The following is a 21,604-nucleotide window of genomic DNA, read 5'->3' as shown; positions in this document are numbered from 1 at the left end:
TGAAAAATGCAGTAGAAAAAGTGTATTTTCTACAATTTTGTGACTTCTGATAGAGGATTGTTCCAAATTCCCATGGTAAACCTGGCTATGAAAGTTGCAGGCTGCATGTGTGTGTGTTTAGTTTTCATAGAACTACTGACTAGAAGGAAAATGAAAATTCTGCTGGTTTTGTTCTGTGGGGAAGTGCCAGTTCTATGTGCCAGTATTGTTTTACTCAAAAATATTTTTGACCATATACAAATAATATACATGATGTGCAGTCTTATATTTTTTTCCCCATGCCAACCACCTTGAATTTTTATCTTGTATTAATTTTGAAAATTTGTCTTGGTTTAATGGAAATAAACATTATTAATTTAAGAAGTGTGTGAGTTTTTTATAGATGCTTTTAAGAGCTAAGTATGTGCATAAATGTTGTTTGATGGTCTCAATCATGCATGTGTATTTGTGATTAAATTGCAGCATCCTCATGCAGGCTTTTTATCTGTCAAGAACAGGATATCATTAAATGCAGAGCTACTTCAAATCTACAAGAACTTATAAGAACTTTTATCTGCATCAAGTTTTGAAGCTGGATTAAAAATTCCTCAGTGAGCTGCACTACAACTGACCCAAGTATGCAAAATGCCAGACTAAGCTATGTTTAAAAAACATTTAACTTTGCTTTGCACTGCCACAGTGCAGATTTCTTAAATGGTACAATCTGTTAAATCCGTGAATACAATTAGTTTCCATGATTCTGTTTCTAGGAATTGCTAAATGGACATCTTGGATGTCCTGTGTTTGTGCAGTTGGGATATTGGGAAGGCTATGGTGTATATCCTGCTGTCACACGTGGGTATAAATGAACTTGCTGCACTCTGGAGCTGTGCCTGTTTCCTGGATTCCCAGAGATCTTGGAGAAAGGGACAGAATTTTAACTTCAGTGATGGCCCCAAGGGAAAAAGATGTTGTGTTAGGAGAAGTGTGGACATATGGTTGCCCAATCTATGAATAGTGTGGGCATGTTTGATGTGACTGAGTAACACCTTTCTCTTGGCCAGAAGGAAATCAATTTTTAAAAAAAGATTGTTTCCTATTCGTGTTGAGTGCTCAGACATATGGGATTGTGTTGGGAAACTGCTCCTGCGCATCAGACACTTGCTTGGGCCCCTGTATGAAATTTCTGTTTCCCTTTAGGCTCCTCCCTCCCCACTCCAGGCCAGTGTAACACCTTAAGGTATTCCTGATGTCCCAGAGAGCAGCACACACAGACCTTTCAGCCATTCCTCCTGCAGCTCAGTGGAAACTAACCTTCATGAAACTGTACCACTGTGTTCTGAGTTTTTTCTCTTTCTTAATAATTAAGGAATCACAGAATCCTTTAGGTTGGAAAAGGCCTCCAAGTCCCATTTTTGAGGAGGTAAAGAAGACTTGACTTATGCTAAATTTATCTTGTCATAGGAATAGATTCAATACTGAATCCCCTCCTGGCTGTATCTATAAATAAAAGCAGTCAAAGGCTTTTCCAGGCTTGAGGCCAAGTGACAGCACAGAATGGCCGTGCCCTGAGGTCAGGGTCTTGTCCTGCCTTTGGCTGGCAAAGTTTAACAGGACTGTGAGCTCCTCTACTTTGGGAATCATAGGGGCATTGAGTGTTAAGTTTTGGGAGGTGCTGCTGTTGTTTTGGAACCAAGACTCACAGCAAAACCTCTGTTGTTGCAGGGAGAATTAAGAGTTGTACTGCATCTCAGCAGCAGTTTTCATCATACACCTGCCTGTAGGGGTTTGTGTACACTACACTGCTTCCTACAGCTTTTGGGCTGATTCCCCATGGATAATGTGGGAGATCTTGCTGGAGTTTGATCCTCTAAGGTCTCATGCCACCGCTCAGGGCTGAGCTTTCGGCTCTCTGGGAGGCCTCTTGCTGAGAGAGCTCCCAGAGAACAAAATTGCCTTCCCTCTGGTTTGGGATATCCAAAAGTAGGTCTTCATTAGTGGATTAAGGCATCCAGCACATGAATATTTCCAGTGGTCAAGAGGATTTGCTGCTAGAACTTTTTGGTACAAATATCAGATTATGTAGGCTCTGGCCTGGCTGTGATAGCCTGAAGGTGTTTGGTGAATTAGGTAATGGAACTTCTTTTCCTTTTTCTTCTTCTTTGTGCACAGACCTGCCTTCCTACTTTGCTGTATGAACTTGCAAAGGCTTGGCCATCACAGACATAGGGAAAAATCAGCCCAAGGAGGAAAATTACCTACCTGAGATTGGCACCAGCAATAAATAACACCACTGAAGGTCTAATCACTGCTGCATGTGGCCTTTGTTCAAAAAACATGGTGCACATGCTTGACCTTCTTTTGATATTTCTTTAGCTGATTCTGCTTGAGTTGCTCCCACATTTCATCTATTCAAGGCTAGGACAGCATAATGGTAATTTTATTTTTAGTTGTTTTATGTTGTTTTATTGTATTTTGTGTTCTCATTCAGCCTACAGTAATTACTTTTGTGTCCACGGTGACCAAACATGCTGGCACAATCACAAAAAGACTTTGGGCTGGCAGCAGTTTTCTTGCTGTGTAAACAGTTGCACCTTCCAATTAAAGGTATATTTACCTACAAGTGATACATTTAATCATGTAGTTTGTTTCCATCATTTGTAGTCTGTGAAGTTTTCTACAAGCTGAAAATATTGGTGGTTTAGGTTTTTTGCTTGTGCTTTTTAGGTAACTTCACAGAAGTAAAATGTTTTAGCTGCCTTGCTACACTTATTTTCAGTGTGTAGTATCTGTAAAACACTAGGCGTGCTTCAGAGGTGTCTGCTTTCATCACATCAAATAGTAACCAGTTTCCAAACAGGAATTCTGGATTTATTCCTTGTGGAACAAAGTTATGTGAAGATACTCTGCCATCACTATGAGATCAAAAGGGATGGTGCTGGTCCCTTTCCCTTTTGGAACACCCCATTAATTTTCTTTCCTAGGGAATATGTAGATTTCTCTTACATTGGCCAGGACATCTTGCTAATTTATTCTCAGTTGGAATGTTAAAATAAAAATGCACTTGTCACATTTTATGTCACAGCACGGATGTAGGTTTCCTTGTTGGTTTATTTTTTTATTGCCCAAAAGGACTTTGATCTCATAAGCTGAAAATGATAAGCACAGTATATAGCTTGTGGGTTGCTCTCAGATGCTTATTCCAGTCTTTTGCCCTGTTCTTGGTGAAACATTTGGTCAGGATAATAACTAACCTATGATATGACAAATGAAATGATTCTTTGCAAGTATTCTATATGAGAAACAACCCACTGGTTTTGCCTTCAGTTGGATATTTTTCCTGCAGTGCTCATGGCTCTCTCCAGAGCTCTGGTTTTCGCTTTGTTCGGCTGGGTTACGTTCCTCTGTCTCGATGCACAAAGTGAGTATTGTCATGTTTATAAATGCCTTAGTATTTTACTGCTTTTATTGGAATGGAATTAAACTGAATTTACTAAGTTCATGCATATCACAAATCTAAGAGTTCCAAATGTTTTGATTTATTGGTAAAATAATATCTGAACAAGCAATCTTGGCACCATTGGACACAGTGTGTGGGCTTTCAGGGACTGTGATGGACAGGTGGAAACAGTCCTCTTTTATTTATAAGGGTTTTTACAAGTTTTATTTAACTTTTGGGGGTTTGATTATTTTATATCTGCAGTAGTCAATTAATTTAATATCTAGGCTGAAGCAGAGTCTAAGGATAGATAATTTTAAAGTTGGAATCAGTTGAATTCCTTGCTGCTGCTGCTCAGCTAAATGAGATTGGAATAGTTACCATTGTTAATTCTGCTATTCACAGTGATAAGTACTTCACTAAAAGTTCTGTTTGATGTGTTGAGACTTGCAGAAAGTGAAAACTTCCAATTTTTTATCTTTTTCACTGGTCCAGAGCCTAGGCTTTAGCATACTCAGAGATGGAGGTGGTGAATTAAACCTATAACCGGCAGCTGCTGACTAGGAATAGCGATTAGGATTCTATTCAGTGACCTGTGTGCAAATCTGCCCACTGCTCACTTAAAAATGAGATCATATAAAGTGATGCAGACATGAAGGCATCTACCTATCCAGGGAAAAGTAGCCCACTACTCATTTATACCAAATGTCCCTTTGAATATCCATAAGGATGGCAAGGATAAGGAGTTGGGGGCATTCTTAGCACTGGTGTAAGACCACAAGAGTTGGACTGCATTCTGGAAGCTTTGCTGCTGAATTCTGGTCAGGGAAGGGGGAGAAGTTTTGGTAAACCTCTGGATTTTTGTGTGTATAAGTTTGCAGATCTTAATGATCAAAAAAAAAAAGTCTGTCACTTTTGTCACACAGAGAAAAAATAGAGAGGTAACTGAGGTACAAGAAACCACTTAGGAAAGCTACTTCTCGTGAAAAGGAGACATATACTCCAAAAGGGCTTTTTCTCTAAAAGTTTAAGGGGAGTAAATTTTAGGTAAATGTGCCAATGTGCCTTCACCCTAATCTCCTGGATTCTGTGGGGAATAGCTTTGTGTTCCTAGTTGTCTTGGGAGCAGAAAACAATCTCAGGGTAAGGTACAAGAGTAGTTTCAGTTATGATTTCCAGAAATGGCTCATCAGGACACGATAGAGCAGTGACTCACTCTTGTCAGGCAGTAAAACCCTAGACTGGCTCCAGGACACCAATGTTTGCCTATTCCCTGTCAGGTATTGCTTTGAACTCTTCAAGGTGCCACCATGATAAATGTCTTGGAGCTTAATTTGAACCTCTGTGTGCATCTGGGTTTACATAACGTCAGCTTATTTGCCTTCTACTGTTTCTGGACACAGTTCCTCTGTGTTCTTTGTACATGACATTTCTGTTTCTTTTAGAAACCACACGTATCGACTGTGATACACCACGCAAGCCATTGGTGCTCTCAAGCTTTTTAGATGGATATACAGGTAAAATCAAGATCCTAACCTAGAACTGTCTGATCTCCTCCCAAATGCACTTTATTTCTTCACTGTAGTGAGTGTATTTTATGAGTGTGTATTATTAATTGATTTACAAGAGTCTTCACGGCTGGATGTAGCAGCTGCCTACATGAAATGCTACTTAGTGGAATAAATAAATATAACCCCCCAGATTCCCTGATCCAAAGATCTCACTGTCTGAATAAACACATCAGGCAATGGGAAAGAAAATGAGTACAAGAAAATGTTCTCAGTTCAGCTTGTCCAGCCAGTATTTGATGTCACTAATGGATATCTGGCAGTTTCATAAGGCAAAGTGTTAAGTTATGGCCAAAGCCTTCTCCTTGGGATGTTGTCATAATCCTTAGGATCTCATTCTGACTGTCCATGGCAAACTTCACTGCTTCTGGCTTTCAACAGCACACAGAAAACAAACATAATCCAAAGCAGTGATTTTTTTACAGTCACTGTTGAAACATTTCTTTTTGAGTTGTGGGAGCGTCGCTGCTGTGTCTGATTCTTGCATGGAGTTAGAAAGCAAGATAACTACATTTCACTCTGATTTCATTTGATTTTTAATCAGCCAGCAAGAGCTCTGGCCTTCTGTGTGCATTATATGTGTAAATGAAGCTGCTGACATATCTGATGAATAAGCAAGAGGGACAACCAGCTTTAATTTTTCCCCATTACTTTTTATTTGGCTTTCTCATCTGGAGAGCATGCTTTTCCTAGGCAGCTGCATGATACTTCTTGGCTGAATGTGTCCAGCTCTGCAGGGAGGACTGGACAGCCTGTGGCAACAGGCAAAGCTGGATTTTGTTTTCCTGGAGGGTTTTCAGCACTGCACACAGCAGGGTGGTCCCACGCAAAGCTGTGCCCCTGAGACCCAGCCCTGCAGTTCTGTGCTCACTGTCAGCTCACTGGACTTTGTCCTCACACACAAATGAAGTTCAGTGTCTGGGCTGGTAGCTGACAGTGTTCCAGACACTCCCTGCTGCTGGAAGAAAATTAAGTTATATTTCTGAAACTCTTGGGAGACCAAGAGCACAAGGCTATGCATGGAGATTAGACTGTTACAGAAAGCATTTACTAACCTGAACTAGTAGTGATGGAGTACAAAACTAGTGGATGAGGAAGAAACACAGCTTGGAAGTTTCCTGAAGTTCATGGAAAATATTTGGGCTGTTCAGGAAAGACTTTGGAAAGGAGAGGAGATTGTGGGTTTGCAATACAGATAACGTGTACCATAAGAAGATAAGTGTATTACATAAACACAAATGTCTTGATGATGACATTTGATGATGATGTAAGGGAACTTTCTTTAGTAAAATTGCTAGTAACACCATGTTGGATGGTTTAAAGAGTTACATTTCCCAGGCAATTTCAAACAGATTTGGTGTTTAACTAAGCAAGTGGTACACAGTCAAACAGGAATCCTGATCATTGCAAACAACAAGTCGCCATATTTTCAGGAGAACAGTTCCTAAATGCATGGTGGTAGAAAATCTCATAAGAATTGATTTGAAGGTTGCAGTGTTTTGAGTACAAACAGGAACATGTTAAGGAAAGGCCACACCCTTTCCACCTGAATCCAGATTCACACTGGATTCTACTGCCTGATAGATCCAGCTAAAATAAAGGTCCTTGTGTTTGGAAAATACTGAAACTGCCCCCATGCAGCCTCTCAATGATTTTGATTACACTGGCTGACTTCGATTATATTTTCACAGTGAATGTGGGGAAAAAAAGTTTTGCATCATAAAGCTGTTTTCAAAAAAATTGTGGCAATTTAGGGGTAAATTATGCTAAGCTTTTTAAGTCTGGATTTATTCTGTGAATGTATTGGAAAAAACTGGTTTATGTAGTTTTAAAAATGCATCATTTAAAAACACTTGTACAGGGTACTTAAGGGGACTTCAACAGATCTTGCAGTTTAGCTGAAAATTCCAAAAAGATATAAAATGTAACCAAAAAGCCACCAGTAATCAAGCTGTCATTACATATGAAATGAACCTATGGATTTCTTTCCATAAAGCAATCTAATTTTGTTCCATTTTCTCTTACAGGTGATATAGAATGGATTATAGATATCCCACCAAATGTGCAGGTGAAATTACAAGAGTTTACATTCCCTGAACACCTCAGTTATGTAGATCTGCAGTGGGATTATGGATCTAGCAATGCAACTGTGAGGACTGCTAAAGCACTGGATGTTGAGGCTCTTGAGGTATTGCTTTTACTGCATATAAAGCTTAGAGAGAAAGGGTTTCTTGACAAGTGAAAAAGAAATAGCTTTAAGATAATCCATTTTAATCGTTCATTCTCTCACAGTACATGTTGGTATTTCAAAAAAGTGATTTGTCTGAATAGAATTCAGTATCTACCTCTCACTGATATTTGTTAAATGTCTTCAGTTTCTTATAAGTAAACTTTGCTATCATCTGACAGCCAGACAGGTTCTTTCCTGGTGCTGTATTGTACTGAGAGCTGTAAACACGCATTATGACAGGTGCCACTTGCCTTAAGCTCACCTCTCAGGAGCGTGAATTATTTCATCAGTGAGCTTGAGCAGATATAACTTGGTAGAAGGTAATTCTTAATCATAAGTACTTCACACAGTAAGGGATTTATGGGCCTCAGTTGCCTGATGCACAGAAAGATAGATCCTTCTTCTTTAGGCAGTTCTTATTCTGGAGGACTACTAAGGAATTTAGGAAGCAATATCAGTGTTTTTCCTGGCTGAAGTTGCCTCTGAATATGAAAATGGTGTAGTACTGCAGAGTAAATGAAGACAATTTATTATACAAGTGCTATTTCAGAGTAGCACTGGATCTGTGTTTTGGACACTGCCAGCTCAGAGAAGCACTGTACCTGACAGACCTGGACCGGGCATACTACAAAAAGCACTGTTACAACCAGTGTTTGCAATGGATGAAAACATGATTTTGGCTTTTTACATTTGCATTTCTCATTTGGATATCTCCCTAATGGATTAAAACACTGTTTATGCTTCTTGCACATGTTCTTATTCCATGTCAACTTTTTGTTGGGGAGGGCAGCCAGGCACAGGGGGATGGTGGGATTTGGGTAGGTGGGTATAAGTAGTAGAGAAATGGCAGTCACATAAACTTCATAATATAGAGCAAAATAATTACAAAGTGTTAATTTTAAGCAGAGTGTTTTGGTACAGCACACCTGAGGATTCAAGTACTAGGAGTAATTTTGTATAATTTTGGCAAAAATTATCTTTGATAATCATATTATTAGTTCATTGAATATATTATTTATTGGTTTGTTTGTTCAATTTTAGGGTAATATGATCTGGTATGCCATTGTTTGCCAAAGGATTGGAGCAGTGAGTACAAACTATGCTTTATCAACTGTATTTATTGTCTAATTTAATGCAAATTGTTATTTTCTGCAACACTATTTAATTGAAAGCTATGATGCAGGGAGTTCAGAGTACCTTGTAGAAGATAATCTGTTGAAATCTGCTGATTGAAAGGGGTGTTTTTGTTCACAGAAAACTAAGGTAAATTTTAAAAAGTTAATTTTAGGAATAGTAGTTTTATTCCCTCAGTTCTCTAATTCTAAATGGCATTTTAATGGAAGGTGTCTCTTTGAGGATCTCATTTTAGATGAAATGAAATGTTAGCAGAATGCTGCCACCTCACTGTTGTCCTTTGTTCCACTCCAAAGGCTGATGAAATAGAGAACGGACGGCAAGTAATATTGACAGATGTAAATGACAATGCTCCAGAATTCCAACAAGCTAATTACAGTGTTTCAATATCAGAGGTGGGTTATGGCAAATGCTGATACTTTTTTCCTGGGATACTTTTAAATTACTCTTTGGGGAGGTTCTAATGGGACCATGCTGAGATGAGCTCATTATGTGCAACCTCATGGGATTTATCTGCTGCTTCCCATGGGTGTGGAGAAGAAAGGCTGGGCTGCACGTACAGCTGGGGGAGTGGGGTGATGGAGAAACATTCCCAGCCAAAAATGGCAATGGGAAGTGATTTGCTAAGCAGGGTGGCACAACTTTGCAGCCCCCGGTTAAGGAAGATGTGGAAAGGGGCATTTGACTGAATATTTGTTGATCTTTATTTCCTCTTAGGTAGCTGGAATAAATTCCACAGTTGTAAAAGTGGAAGCTAAAGATAAAGACTTTTCACCACAATTCAACCTCCTTACTTACAGTCTTTGGGTGAGTGCCCTCTGTTAGCTGGAAACTGAGAATACCAGCTTGAATTTCATAGATCTATAGCATGGGACCTGATCCCAGTGTGCTCCCCTGCACTGTGAAGATTAAAAATCTGCAAAACATCCAAGAGACCTTTCAGATTACACCACAGGATGAGCCTGGGATGCAGCAAGGCCTGAATCTTGTTTCTTAACATTTGTGGAATGATTTATGGCACTCTTCAGCTGCAGCTAAGGAGCTCAGTGGTCCTTTGCAGTAGCAGGAGGGAGAGTGGTTTCCCCTCTTTTAAAGGTTTATATTTGATTTGCTGTCGGTCTCCAGTCCTCAAGCCAACTGAAGTAAGATCATTTCAACTAAATTTAGATATCTGCAGTGGAAATCTTCACATCTGAGCTTGTCTCTGCTCCTTTTATAGCTGGTGAAGGGAAGCTGATGCCATTGCCCTGTGTGCCATAGGATAAGATAAATCAGACAGAAATTCTGTTGGCACTGACAGGGGAGGCAATGGAATGTTTGAATAGAATAGAGGAGGATCAGCCTTTTTATTTCCACTGGTGGTGGCTGAGACATTCCTGCACCTTTATGAAAATAGTCCAAAAATAAAGGTGAAAAAAATATGAGAAAAGAAAATGTGTTTCATCATCAATAATATAAAATATTTGATTTATGCATTTAATAGGGCCCAAACTCTGATTACTTTTCTATAAGGGAAGGAGATGGAAACGTCACGGTGAAAAAACCACTGGATTACAATGAGGTCAACTTTTTCAATTTAACTGTCCAAGCAAAGGTATGATATAAATTAAAAGAAAGATGAGACCCACAATAACTCTACAATGATAGTTCCTTTGTTTTATAGCATTCCAGTTTCTACAAATTTACAGCTTTGGGAGTTCCCAACCCAAAAGTTGTGTCTGCAACTGGAGATAAAGTACCACATTCTTAATATTTCAGCCATTGTTTGTTTCCTCTCAAATACCAGCCCAAGTTTCTTTCTGTACTTCTCTAAGTATAAATATTCTACATATTCATTCTCCACTACTGTAACACATATTCACCTATTCATTCTGGCAGATCTCTCATATTTTTGCTGCATCTTACCAGGATTTTTGTTTGTCTTTTTTGAGATTTGAGTATGTATTTTCCTTCATATCCTTTTAGAACTAAAAATGAACAGTTTTGCTAGGATTATTGTGATATCTAGAAAATAGTACAGCTGTAACAATTGTTCTATTGTATATTCTACATGCCTGATAGAAAGTGAGAAACTAAAGAAAGATTACCTGTTGATAATTTTGTTCCTAGAACTGGATTCCAGAAATGGAAAAACATGACAGGCTGAAAGTTCTCAGCTTAAAAATGCTGCAAAATATATGTAATAAAATTCTGCTGTATTTTCCACTGAGATATGGGGGGTTTTTTGATGACAGTGGTTCTTATTTTCTTCTTTCCCTTGGGATGCAGGAAAAATTTGGAAACCAGAGTGACACTGCATCGTTAATAATTAATGTGGAAGATTATGATACATTGAACCCCTATTTCAGTCAATCCGTGTACAGTGGGAGTATCAATGAAGACCAGGTAAAAGCTCTTCACTGAATGCTACTGCAAATGGGTTATCCCTATCCATAGGGCTTTTTTTCCAAGGATTCTTCCTCCCTGAGCAGCTTAAGATGATGGATAGAGCTGCTTTCCTCTGTGGTGCCCAGTGAAAAAGATACCAGCTGTAGACTTTCAACTACCAGATCAACAGACCATGTATTATATGAAACATAGATTTTTTAATTTTTTTTTTTTGAGATAGAAACACATAATTTTTTATTTGGGTGAAAAAAAATTTAAAAATAAAAAGAAGAAAAAAAAAGGAAAAAAGCCTCAAATTCCTGTTTTGACTGGGCTTTTAATGTAAAATTAAAGGGCAGCTGGCTGTCCATCAGTCCTGAAATTAGTTCTAATTAGTGTAATTCCTTCATACACCATTACAATCAGGTAAGCAAAAATAAGAATCTGAATGACAGTCCATGGTCTATACTACTTTTGTAACATTTTTTTTCTATATAGAGTAGTGATTTCTTGGTGGAATGTATTTGTTTGACTCAGGTTTCTGTATATATTAAGAAAAAAATTACAGTATAGTATTATCAGAATAATCCACTAAAATTAAAAAGGTTCATTATTATCTCTATGTCATTCTCTTCATGTTAACAAATTTTAAATCACATATACTTTTAGAGTTACACCTCCAGTGTCCTTTTTGTTAGAAGTTCACCTTTCATTCTCTGAAAGGAATAATTTTAGCCCTTCTAAAATGTTTCTATCTTTTAAATTACTGTTTTTCTATGGGCTGCAGTATAGACTTGTGTGCTGCTTTCCAGGAGAGGAATGGAACTGAAACAGTCAGTGTTCTTAACATAAATTCCATCTGTGACTGCAGCTTCATAATCTGGTGTTTCTTAAACACAGTGTATCCTTCAAGCATCTTGGTCATCATTTTACTCTGTAAAGCATATGTGGCAAAGAAAGAATTTTTCTCTGGATCACATTGATTAAATACATGTGTCTTGCTTCTTTAATCAAAACTCTGACTTATCTAATGAAGGATTTGAAGTTAATGTATGGTTGTTTCAAGATACTCAGATTAATGTATGTTTTCTAGGTGGGTCCTTTGGCTATTCTCCCAGAGATCTTGGCTCAAGATGGAGACAAAGGTATAAATGAAAAAATAATTTACAGCATCAAACTAGGTAAGAGCCTTTATTTTCTTCTAGATGTTGACCCAGTAATTCAAGATGATTCATTTACCTGTTAGTGGAGGGAATGATAAGGAAGTGCAGGGTCCATTCAGATATCTTCAAGTGCCCACAGCTTCACTGCAGTGCTGCTCCACCAGCTAAATCAGCCTAATCTCAGCCATTACTGCAGGGTCCAGCTACTTCTAAAATGTTTAGATGTTCTTACCCTCCTTCCAAGGAACAAAAATCAATTCCTGATTTCAAGTCTAAGCCACTCTAGAGGCTTCAATTTGATCAAAGAATTTCTATTCAGGATCATCTAGAGAGAGGATTCCATCAAGAGCTGTTCCTCCTCCTAAAGAAATTTCCAAAAGTTTATGAAATGTTTAATTTGAGACCCTTGAAGTGTGAGTGAGTTTTCTAGGAATTGTTTTGAGGACAGAGTTTTTGAAAAACAGCCCTTCATGTTCCTTTTTGCTGTGGCTAAGAAGTTAACACTTATACAAAAGACAGATCAGACTTCCAGTTCTGGTTCATTTTCATTAAACCTTCCCAGACTTCCAGTTTTGTTTCATTCTCATTAAACCTTCCCAATTTGTTGCTTTTCAGTGAAGCCCCCAGCCTATAACAACAGCTTTTCGATCAGTGACACTGGAGTGTTGGAAGTCAAGACCCCAATTGACAGAGAAATATGTCCCAATCTTGTGGTGGGCATTCAGGTAGAGATTGTTTTGGTATTTTAGTCTCAATTTCAGAAAATAATATGTAAATCCAAGTTGCTGTTAGTAGCACTTCTCATAGTCATTGGTATCAAGGCTCCATCCTGCCATTTAAAAATCAAAATAAAGGAACAATTAATTAATTATAAATATGCAGTTGTTATGTCTTTGTGGCAAGCTTGTAAGTTGTTATCAGGGCATGGAATTTACAGCTGTAAACTCTGCTTTCTAGGCAGCTCAGCAAGATAAGATTTTCAAAACAGCTGATGCAGTAGTTCTGGTTACTATTGGAGATGTGAATGACCATAATCCAGTACTGTCACAAGCAAGTTATGATGTCTCACTTCCAGAAAATTTCCCAAATGGGATGGAAGTTCTTCAAGTAACAGCTACTGACCAAGATGAGGTAAAAAGACAGTGGTTTTATGGCTGCTACAAATATTGCACTTCTGAAATATAATATAAAATGCATCTGTGTTATACAGCTATTGAGAATTATTTTTTTTCTGACCAGCTAAATATGCTTCAGCAAAGCAAACTTAGTTTCACTTCTTTAAGGGGTAGAGTACTGCAGACAAAAAATTTTGTCTCTCTTTGGAACTCATCTGGCTTGCATAAGGTCCCAAATCTGAAACTGCAGAAGTGCAAAATGAACAAAAAGCTGCAAGTCATTCTCAGCCTGCATGTTATTTCTTCCAGGTTGTTTGCTTCTTTCTTTCTTTTAAATTTTAGGGGTTTTTTGGGACTGTAATCTCAATTAAAGCAGGAAATTTCATCTTCTCCATGTGGAAAATAAGAAAGCATCCTAGGGGAGTAGTTGAGTGATTATCCTATTTAATAACAAATGCAAATGTCCTGTTTGCAGGGAGGCTTCCAGGGAACACTCAGTCTCACTCCAGAGGACAGTCCCTTCCAGTTGAGTCCAGATGGGATCCTAACTGTGAGGAACTCCACGCTGCTGGACAGGGAGAGAGTACCTTCTATTCACCTACAGGTATTAAAAACAAGCCTGCTCCTTTCCAAGGTAACCTGAGGCCAACAGGTGAGACCTGATCTGTCCTGCCAGGAGGCCAAACCTTGAGTATGGGTCAGCAGCTTCATTGAAGAAACAAATCCAGACTTTGGCAGCAGTGTTATCTGGAGGGAAATACCACTGCTGATACAGTTTCCTCAGCTTGTACTTCTCGTTTTTCCTTTTTACTACTTCCACAACATGCCTTTGAACAAGAGAGTTTTCTCACTGCATCGTTTTTGCAGGTCACTGCTAGGGATCATTTGCTACCTTACACAGAGGTGAGCTCTCCTATCAACATAGTGCTGCTGGATGAAAATGACAACAGCCCAACCTTTAGGGACATGCCATATAGACAAGATATTTTCCTCAACATGACTGCAGGAATGGCCATTCTTCAGGTACTAGAAATACTAAACAAAAATGACATTTCTGAGTTGAATGCATGCATGAGTCCTTGCTTAAAATTGTGAAGCAGTTCTGTTGAGCAGGGAATCTTTTTGGAACAGCTCGCAGTTGAGAAATAATCCACCTTTCATTTCAGAGCTATTGATATTCCATAATCACAGTGTCCTGGATACTTTAATCACATCCCAGATCAGGGAATAAATTATAAAGGATATTTATTCTGGTACTGTGCACTAGCCTGAATTCCACAAATATATGACAGAAAATAAGATTTCTGAATTTAGTTGTTGTGAAGTGTTGAATAAAAACTGAATGTTGTTAGAGTCCAGGAACTCAAATAAAACTCAAATAATGGCACAACATTTTTGAAAGGCTGCTGAATTCTGGAGCATTGGGGATAATTTTTAGATCCATGTTACATTTTGTAACATGGTAAACCGGTTAACCAAATAAAATAGGAACTAGTTGAGATCTATAGGGAGTCACTATCAATGCTCATACCCATATGAGCAGATTTCATGGCTCCTGATGAAATCTCTTGAACAATCTTCCTCCAGTGCCTTTAAGGTTGTTATGAAACCAATTTTCTGAGATAGAAACTTGGTGTAATTCATATGAGTTCCACAAGAGCAGGATTTTGCTTGTGCTGCTGGAATGATATTTGTGTGTGTTTATGTCCAAGAGCAAACTTCGACACTGAGGTTTAACCTAGGAATTACATAGGAAGTGGACAGTCAAAGGTACAACCAAATTTCACTGCAGCTGTATTTACCTGATTTTTCACGCTTATCTAAAATGGGAGAAAATTTGATAAAAGCACAGAACCTAGAATAAAATAACTTTTTTTCCTCCAGGTTGCTGCTGATGATCCAGATGATGGTATAAATGGAGAGATAAGCTTCATCTTAGCTGGTGGCAATGAAGATGGACACTTTGAGTTGGATACATCCACAGGACAAATCAGTTTAAAAACAGTAATCCCATTAGGAATCAATGAGCTTAAGAAGTTTGTCTTGTGGATAACAGCTACTGATGGTAAGACAGGATATTAGTACCAGTCAGCACAGCTATTCCTGGTGATGAGTTTTAGTTTTGTTTGATTTTTTACTTGAAGGAATGCTGTCAAATAGGTTCACAGGCTTTATTTAAATAATACCATATACTTTATCTGCTCTTGTTTGTTGAAGATAAGGAACTGTCTTACTTATCCAAAGTAATTGCTGCATCTCTGGTAAAAGTGTTCCTGCTGATGACATTATAGCAAATCTGTTTTCTTTATGGCTGTGGGAAGAACATGTGAAAAAAAAAATATATATATATAGAATCACATCTTCCTTTAATGTACTGACTGGTGTTACACAGCATAGGAAACAGAAATTCAGGCAGAAGTCAGAAATGTATAACTCTCCCATCAATCAACAAGGAGTAAAATTAAAAGGCACGGAGTAATTTGGTCATTATTTGCACATCCATGTAGGTAAACTTGAAATGCCAATTCCATTTTTAGGATGACTAGCATGAAGAATATCTCCTTAGCCATAGTTATTGGGGGTTTCTTTGTTTTGAAAGAGTAACAGAGAACTCAGTGAACATTCATGACCTGAATAAGGGCAGAAACAAATGTAACCTAGGAGTGGCATCCCACTCCTGGTGTAATGAGAATACAAAGTGGCTTTCAGCTTCTTTTGCCTTCACAAAGGCAATCAGAGCTTTGTGATTTTTCCATGATTTGGTCAATATCAGCTCTGTGTCTTCAGATTTAGGGTCACGTGGATAAAATGGGACTTGTCCATTGGGGATATAGGTCCAGAAGGGATTGCTCAGTCCATCCTTTGTCTGTGGTCTTGGTGAGGACCTCTGAGGCAGCACCATAACAGCAGCACTAAGGATTAAATACAAAAAAAACCAGCAGTACCCCTGGAAAAGTGTATTTTGGGGGAGGGAATACAAGTAGGTATTTTGTGCATCTGTTGAGAGATTGTTTCCTTTTGCTTGCAGGTGGGACCACTCCAAGAAGTTCATCAGTACCAGTAGAAATCTTTGCAGTTGGAGATTCCAGGCCACAGTTTATTCAGAAAACATACAATGTGACTGTGGAAGAAGAGCTGGTTGCTCCTGTTGAAGTAGTACAAGTAAGAACATTATTCTATCTCTACATAGGACAGGGAAGCTCTGAGAAAATACTAATTTTGTAATAGATGTGCCCTAAATATCCACATCTCCCTGAGTTATAGAGAAATAGATGCTGTGTGTTCTACATATCGAGCTTCATGTGGAGTACATCCCTCAGATGAAGCTTATCACCCACAAAGTTGGGTTTGCCTCCAGTTAAACCTTTGCAAATATTTAAACAGCATCTGCTACCATGTAGCATTTAAAAAATCCCAAAAAACCCCCAAAGCAGCTCTCCAAATCAAACAAAATTAACTCCAGAACTGCTTGAGAAAGTAAACTTCTGTGCATAGCCCTCTGCTGACTTTGGACACCCTTCCTTCAAAGGTTTTAGTGGCACAAAGCTTGGGATAGGTAATACTCCCTCATCTCTTGGTGATAAATCTAAAACCCTGTGACATGAGATGAGAATTCCCATCAGAGAAATGTCATAAAGGCATTTTCAAAGAAGGCCCTAGAACTTCCTCTTCATTTTGATAAAAAAAGAAAAAGCTCAGACAAGCAGAGCACCAGAATGCACCACAATAGCTCCTTCTTGGATGAGGGGCTGAACACACATGGGAGGTTTCATATCAAAGCAGTGAGAAGGAAATGTATTTTAGTGTTTTGATTTATAGACACCTTGAGTTAATTCTGCCCCTTTTTTCACATAAAGAAAGGCAGAAGCAAAGGTTGAAGTGCAGTCTGTTATTTTTATTCTGTGTCATATATATATATTCGTACTTTAACAAAAGGCAGTCCTCTCTGCATTTTTATGTATATTGAGGCTTGATCTTCACTTCTTTTAAAGAATATGTGAAGTTAACAAGTATCTGAATGAAAATTCATTAAAAGAAATAAAAATCGAGACACAGTATCAACACCGTAAGTTGATATCAATCCACAATATCAACCATAAAATGAGTCTGGACATAGTTAAAACTGCTAGTTTTTCTCAGACAGTGGTTTATGTGTTTTAATTCATTTATTGATGATATGCTGTATCCTACACAGGTTGAGTATGAGGCTTTAAATCCCCATGTACAAGTTGAGTTTCGGGTGCTGACAGAATCTGCTCCATTTACCATCGATGGCGAGGGAGTCATCTCAACAAGCACCAAACTGGACTACGAATCCCACAAAAATTACACTCTCAGTATTTCCTTGTCAGATGGAAGCACTGCAGACTATGCCACAGTGTTTGTCAGAGTCTTAGACGTCAATGATAACAGCCCTGTGTTTGGTACAGCCAGCACCACCATTGCCATCGCAGAGAGCATGCCGGTGGGAACCAGCGTCACCAGTGTGTCCGCCACAGATGAAGATGAGGGTTTTAACGGATTAGTGGTTTACACTCTGAAGGGTGGAGAAGGAAAAATGGACATTGACGGTTCAGGACTCATTTTGCTGCAAAAGGTGCTGGACAGAGAAGAACAAGGCTTCTATAACTTAATTGTGATTGCCAGTGACCAAGGCCAACCAGCACGATCCACAGCACTCAACCTGACCATCGTTGTCGACGACGTGAACGACAATGCCCCGGTCTTCTCATCGAGCAGGTATGAAGTGAAGGTCCCTGAAGACCAAGAGCTGGGAAGTGTCCTGCTGACATTGTTTGCTACTGACAGGGATGCTGGGGTCAATGCCCTCGTGACGTACCAAATCACTGACCAGCGACCTCAAACCTCCTCCCCGATGTTCCTCATCAACTCAAGCACAGGCCAGCTCAGCCTGAGCCAACAGCTGGATTATGAAACCATAAATGAGTTTGAAGTGCAAGTGGAGGCATCAGATGGAGGTCAACCAACTCAGAGCACTGAAACACGTGTAGTTGTTCATGTAGAAGATGTCAATGATAACCCACCAGAATTCAGTCAGGCAGCTTATGATGTATTTGTGTTTGAAAACCATCAGAAGGGGAGTCCTGTTTACACATTCAGTGTTGCTGACAAGGATGAGGTAGGTACCACATTAATCTCATCCTGATAAACCAAAACTACGTTTTTCTCTATTAATCTGTGAAAAAGCACTGTATGGGCATAATTCATAATACATAGATGGGCAAAAGGAGATTTCTTAAATGGTCGGCACTGAGTATATTTTGGTTCATGAAAACTTTGTCTTGCTTTCTCTGCTGCCAGCCTTAAACCTTCCCAACCCAAGGGAGTTGGGACCTTGTACAAAATAGTTTAGTGGCTATATCAGAGAAGATGGGGAGAGCTTCTTTCCCACTGCATATGTGACACAGGAGAGGGAAGTGGTGTTTGCTTGTTAATGTGCATATGAGGTGAACACATCACACCAAACAGAGAATAGATTTTTTTAAAAATTGCCTTATTGCTTCTTATGTCAAAATAGTAGTTTCTGATTGAATGTTGCTTGATAAACTAAACCTGGTAGACTTACCTTTAGTCTCAGCTTAGTCAGAGCAAGAGACAATTTGTCACCCTGATAGAGTTGTTTCCCCTTTAATAGGAAATTACAAATTTTCCCTCTGCTTTATAACAAGTAGTTTCTTTCTCCCCTTGTTTTATCAAGACATTTTGCATGTAGCTGTGGCACTGGGGAGATGAAGGAAGAGATTTCCAATTTGCAGTATTTTTCTTGCTCATGTCAGTTTTAAAGCAGCATAAATGCTCAGTTCATACTCCACTGAAGTCTGTTTTGCTGCCCTTTCCTTCACAGCAATAAATCTTGGAGAGCTTTAGGGAGAATGTGTAGGACCCAAAGAAGGAAGTCCATAAGGGCTTCCACATAGCCCAGTCCTGTTTACCAAAGAAGTCTATTATTCCAGTAGCTCAGGGTGCAGTATTTCATTTATTAAACCTGGTAATCACTTGTATGTCTGTAATGAGAAGTCTTATGAAAAGGTCAGGTATTAGAATTAATAAGATTATTTTTTGAACTTAAATCTTAATAATTTTAAATTTACATGAACAATGTTTTCTTTTTTAGGCTGGCTTTTCTCAGGGATACTTTATTCTCAACAGCACTTCATTTACTGTGGATACCCCTGGAATACTTTCATTAAGTGATGACACAGAACTGGACAGGGAGACCACGTCTGGATTCACTTTAAAAGTAAATTTGGAGAGAGACTATGCAGCTTTGGCTGATCTCTACTTCATTCCCTTGAATGCCTTTTTGTATCTTTAAAAGAGGTTAAAATGATAATGCAGTCAACTAAAATTACATTTTTTTTCTTACTTTTTTAGGTATGGGCAGTTGATAACGTAATAAATGGGCTTAATTCAAGTGCCTTGTTCCATATCACTGTTCTGGATGTCAATGATAACAACCCTGAGTTTCAGAATCAGCCATACAGTTTTGAGGCTTTGGAAGGGGAATACACGTTGAATAATCCCACTAGAGTTGGACACGTGACTGCTACTGATTTGGATGAGGGAGAGAATGCACAAATTACTTATTACTTGTCGGCTGAGGATGGGGATAATCCATACAGCATCCAGCAGGTAAGGGTTTGGGTATGCTGAAAACAAGATTTAGATCCTGCTGTTGATGAAGTGTCTTGGCACAGTAAGATACATCAGGTGAAAAAAGAGTAGGCAGTACCATTCTAGTACACATCACAACCAGCACGTGCCCTGTAGGTTGGAAATCTATGTTGATATTCAAGACATTCCTGGTCAGTTGTTGCTTGGAATGTGAACTAGCCCAAAGGAGAATAAATTATTTCAATTCCTCATCCCTTTTGAGAATTGAGTGTACAAGAGTTCTCCAAATGATCTGTGCATTGAACCACTGCCTTCTCTAGGATGGAACCATTTTGGTTACTGGCTCTGTAGACCGAGAAAGTAAAGACAAGTATGAGCTGCTCCTGGTGGCATCTGATAACGGAGTGCCTCCCAGACAGGTAAGGAGTAGCAAGTTATGCTTTATCTGAACTGCCTTGTATTTGTACACCCAAGTGCCTGTGCAATTTCTGATTCATGGCTTTCTCCTGCCACACCCCAGAACTTCACACACGTCAGCATCCAAGTGTTAGACGTGAATGACAACCCTCCCCAGTTCACAAGGGCACAGTACTCAGCCAGCATCCACGTGGCAGCAGCAAAGGAAGGAGAATTTGTCCTGTCAGTGTCTGCCACTGACCTCGACCTTGGGAACAATGCTGTCATTTCATACAGGTACGTTTCTGTGAGGTTAATAAGTACCTGCTGTGAGAGACACAGAAAGGTATTTTTATTGATCTTAAGAAGGATAAGATCTCTTGATATATATTTTACAAGTGCTATAATTGGCTATGATTTCTATACTTAGGAAGGACAGTAATTTTACTCGGTGTTTCAGAGCTTATCAAATCATGATTATGTTGTAAGAGAGGGCACAACCAAATGATAAACTGGCAATAAAAACCCACGGCCAAGAATTTTTTTGGTTTCTGAGATTTTGAGTAACACATTGGAGTTTCTGGGTAGGAAGCAAATGAACCTCTGACTCTTTTTACATATCTTCTGGGGACAGGAGATAAGAAATTAGCTTCCTTAATGCACGATGCATAGAAAAATCAGTGGATATATATATTTCTATGAGCCCTAAATCAAGGGAACTACCAGGATACCCTGATGTGAAAAGCATAGATTGAGAAGGACAAATGAATGAGCAGTAAATTTGTGGATGTTTAAAACTGCTGCCTTGAAAGAGGTTATTTTTAACTATGAGATAGCATTCTACCTAAAACACATCACTTGTGAGCAATCCAGTTATCTGTGAGAGGTCACAGAACGCCAGGAATTAGCAGGTTTTCAGATGAATGTCGATTGGGTTTCTCCTGCTGCTGAGTATGCAGCTGAGGGTGCAAGATCTGCCTTCTCCTAGTGGGACCATCAAAGCCTTGGGGTGTAATGGGAACTGAAGGCAAGAATGCTGCACATTTTCATGAGGGAAGACTTACTTGGATATAAAAGGCCAATATATTTTAGGCTAAAGACATCAGTTAAAAGCTATTCTTTATAAATAGGCAAATATTGTCTGTTGAGTGCTCCTTACAGAGGTAGCAGTAACTAGATGGCACTTCCAAGGTCATTAATATGCATGCTCTCCTGATTGCTCCTTAATCAGCTTCATGAACCACTCTGATGATTTCCATATAAATAATGGCACTGGAGAAATCACTCTCAGCAGTAACCTGGACCATATCACAGCCGACACAATTGTTACACTGACAGTTGTTGCCACTGATCACGGAGTTCCTCAGCTTACCTCAAATGGTAAACCATCTTTTTTAACCTCTTTTTCTTTTCCCACATAAACATAACCCTTGCATACATTTAAATTTGAAATTCATCCCATTGCCATCAATCAAACTGAATTTAGAAAAAAAAAAAAAAGTTACATCTGAACAATGATGAATATTTGCTTTTTACCTTCTGATCTCCTCCATGCTGATCATATTAACAGAAAACTT

The sequence above is a fragment of the Poecile atricapillus genome, chromosome 3 (genome assembly GCF_030490865.1).
Source record: "Poecile atricapillus isolate bPoeAtr1 chromosome 3, bPoeAtr1.hap1, whole genome shotgun sequence".
Taxonomy (NCBI): Eukaryota; Metazoa; Chordata; class Aves; order Passeriformes; family Paridae; genus Poecile; species Poecile atricapillus.
The sequence above is the reverse complement of the archived record's forward strand: the minus strand, read 5'-3'. Positions refer to the sequence as shown.